Here is a 3905-nt window from a genome sequence, read left to right on the forward strand (position 1 = left end):
GTTCCTTTCGGCCGGAACCACCATCTTCCAGTAATTCGCCAAAATGACCAACACAAAGGGAAAGAGGAGAGGTACCCGCTATATGTTCTCTAGACCTTTTCGAAAACATGGAGTTGTTCCTTTGGCCACATACATGCGAATCTATAAAAAAGGTGATATTGTGGACATCAAGGGAATGGGCACTGTTCAAAAAGGAATGCCCCACAAATGTTACCATGGCAAAACTGGAAGAGTCTACAATGTTACTCAGCATGCTGTTGGCATTGTTGTAAACAAACAAGGGCAAGATTCTTGCCAAGAGAATTAATGTACGCATTGAGCATATTAAACACTCAAAGAGCCGAGACAGCTTCCTGAAGCGTGTGAAGGAAAATGATCAGAAAAAGAAGGAAGCCAAAGAGAAAGGTACTTGGGTTCAATTGAAGCGCCAGCCTGCCCCACCCAGACAAGCACACTTTGTGAGAACTAATGGAAAGGAGCCCAAACTGCTGGAACCCATTCCCTATGAATTCATGGCATGATAAGACCTCAAGACTGTAAAAATGTTTCTCTCAATTGAGTAGAAGTGTGGTGTCCTTTCCCCCCGCCAAAAAATATTTAAAGCAAAAAAAAAAAATTTTAAAACCCTTGTACTTCAAATAACATTATCAAGAAAGTAAAAAGACACCCACAGGGAGAAAATATTGCAGATCTTATATCTGATAAGAGTCTAGTATCCACAATATATAATGAACTGTTACAACTCAGTAATAAAAAGCCTACAAAGTAAAAAGATCTGTAAATATTTTCTATCAGTCCTTTCATCATAACAAGGTTTTTTCTAGAACTAAAGTTTTTTAGTTTGATGAAGTCCAATTTATCGATTTTTTTTTCCTTTGGTTGTTTATGCCTTAGGGGTGATATAATGCTTTTGATGCCTATGGATGTCAAAGTACTCCAACACCATTTGTTGAAAAAGTTGTCCTTCTGCCACTGAAATGCTTTTGCACCTTTGTCAAAATCAGTTGGCTATCTGATAAGGGATTTCTGTCTAGAATATTTATAAAGAAATCTTACATCTCAATAATAAAAATAACCCAACTAAAAAAATGGAGGCAAAGAGAACAGACATTTCTCCAAAGAAGAGCTACAACAGACCAATAAGCATAACATCATTAGTCGAAAAATGCAAATCAAAACCACAATGAGATACCACTTCATACCATCTAGGATGGCTATAATCAAAGACAATAATAATAACCTGATGATATGGAGAAATTGGACCCTTATACACAGCTGGTGGGAATATGAAATTATGTAGCCACTCTGGAAAACAAAAGTTTAAATACTGGGGCACCTGGGTGGCTCAGTCAGTTAAGCGTCTGCCTTTGTCTCTGGTTATGATCCCAGGGTGCTGGGATTGAGCCCCATGTCAGGCTCCTTGTTCAGCGGGGCACCTGCTTCTCCCTCTCCCCCCTGCTCGTGCTCTCTCTTGCTATCTCTCTCTCTCTCTCCCCCCACCCCGTCTCTCAAATAAATAAAATCTTAAAAAAAAAAAAGTTACAGAGTTACCATATGACCTAACAATTACTCCTAGATATATATCCAGAGAATTGAAAACTCAATTACTCGTTTGGTTTGTTGTTGCTGCTGCTGCTGTTGTGGGTTTTTTTTTTTTTTTTAAGATTTTATTTGTCAGAGAGCATGAGTGAGCACAAGCAGGGGGAGCGGCAGGCAGAGGGAGAAACAGACTCCCCGCTGAGCAGGGAGCCTGATGTGGCACTCCATCCCAGGACCCTGGGATCATGACCTGAGCCGAAGGCAGACACTTAACAGACTGAGCCACCCAGGTGCCCCTCAATTACTTGTTTAGAGCAACATTATTCACAATAGCCAAAAGGTAAAAACAATCTAAGTATCCATCAACATATGAATGAATAAACAAATATAGCCATAAAATGAATAAACATGGATGAACTTTGAAGGCATCATGCTAAGTAAAAGAAGGCAGACAAAAAGACCACACATTGTAAGATACCATTTCATGATTCCATTTCATTCTAGAAATGACCAGAACAGACAAATCCATCAAGACAGAAAGTTGATTAGTGGTTCCCAGGGCCTGGGAAGAAGGGGGAATGAGGAGTGACTGCTTATGGGTGTGGGCTTTGGGGGCAGGGAATGAAATGTTCTGGAATTAGATAGTGGTGATGGTTGCACAATTCTGTGAATATACTAAAAACTGATGAATTATATACTTTAAAGCGGTGAATATTACGTGAATTACATGTCCATTTTAAAAAAGGTAAAAAAGGGATGGGAAAGTTACACTGGAGAAGCAATCTTGTTGAAATACTGGGAAGTAAAGCTGATTTGCAAAATATGATCTGTAAAGTTGTAAAATTAGTTTGGCCCTTCGTGGAACTTCTAAGAAGTCAGATCTGAGGCTTTTCTCTTTGTGACTGCCCTTGGCTTCTGGTCACCTTTGGCACTTAACATGTCAGAATTTATCTTTCTTTTTTTTTCAGGTGACCATGGGTTTTAGAATTTGTTTAAGAACATAATAGCACATTATAACCATTAATCATAACTCCCTTTTGAAAAGTCTACAAATCTAACCTTGGATCCTAGAAAAATAAGCAAATTAAAGTGAGTGGCTTGACCAACTTCTTGCCCTTTGGTAGGATCAACACTGAATCTCCAGAAGCAGAGCCAGCAGTCCTGACCCTCATTACCTCCCTGTGCTGGGAGGGAAGCTTGGTGTTTAAGGCCAGAAGGGCCTGTTCATATAGTCTACGAGGTAGGAACATCATCCCCCTTTACAGATGGGAAGCTAAGGCCCAAAAAGACCACCCACATGGCTGGAACTGCTAGTTTCCCATCTTTCCCCACAGCTTGTTCTCAGCCTTCCTCCAGAAGTCAAAAATGGGCTTAAAAATAGTGTTCCCGGGAGGGGGGGAAGATGGCGGAGGAGTAGGGGACCCTATTTCAACTGGTCCCCAGAATTGAGCTGGATATCTACCAGACCACTCTGAGCACCCACGAAACCAGCCTGAGATGTAAGATCTGGATCTCTACAAACAGAATATCGCAGGCGGTTGGTTTTGAGGTATGAAGCGGAGAGCCGTGATTCTGCGGGCAGATATCGGAGGATAAATGGCAGTGGGAGGGTGCCTGGCCGTGGGGATCCTACACCACTGGTGAGTGACAGCCTCACGCGCTGGGGACGGGCACAGACTCGCAGACCAGTAGCGGCGGGGAAAGGACTTTAGGGCAGCCCCCGGGGTGGAAACCTGGAGCGGCAGGGTCGCGCCTGCGAACTGTAGCCCCCGGGACGGAAACCCAGAGTGGCGGGGTCGCACGCATGCAAACTGCAGCCCCCAGGATGGAAACCCGGAGCAGCGGGGTCGTGTGGGCAAATTGCAGCCCCCGGGACAGAAACCTGGAGCGTCAGAGTCGCGCCTGCGAACTGCAGCCCCCGGGTCGGAAACCTGGAGCGACGGAGTCGCGCAAGCACGTGCATACTCGCGCACGAACTGGGAGCAGCTGGCGGTTTTAGAAGCACAAAGGGCAGAGACGTGCCCGGACCTGGAGGCAGGACTGGGAGCGCCGGGAAGGGGCACAAAACCCAGGACGCTGCAATTTATAGCAGCACAGACAGAAACGGAGACAGTGTGGCCTGGAGAGCTCACTGAAGAACAGACTGCGATCTCTCTGCTCTGAGGCAGAGGGTTGGAAACAGTCTCTTCTGCTCTAACTCGTGGAAGAGATGTGGAAAGCTGCCAGGGAAAGGCGCCAGAGAACAAAAACCCCCAAAACTGATTCCCATGAGCCCATCCCCCACCACAGGGGCGCAGAGCACCTGCACCCAAACAGGGTTGCCTGAGTAACAGCACGGCAGGCCCCTCCCACAGAAGACAGGCTGG

General features: G+C 45.2%; 1 pseudogene; it reads left to right on the top strand.

Annotated features, from left to right (window-relative positions):
- The first annotated feature begins 6 nt into the window (after window positions 1-6).
- On the top strand, window positions 7-2504 carry LOC102725721 (large ribosomal subunit protein eL21 pseudogene; annotated as a pseudogene).
- Window positions 2505-3905: the final 1401 nt, after the last annotated feature.

The sequence above is a fragment of the Leptonychotes weddellii genome, unplaced genomic scaffold, assembly GCF_054177405.1.
Source record: "Leptonychotes weddellii isolate Sample4059 unplaced genomic scaffold, ASM5417740v2 HiC_scaffold_18312, whole genome shotgun sequence".
Classification (NCBI taxonomy): domain Eukaryota; kingdom Metazoa; phylum Chordata; class Mammalia; order Carnivora; family Phocidae; genus Leptonychotes; species Leptonychotes weddellii.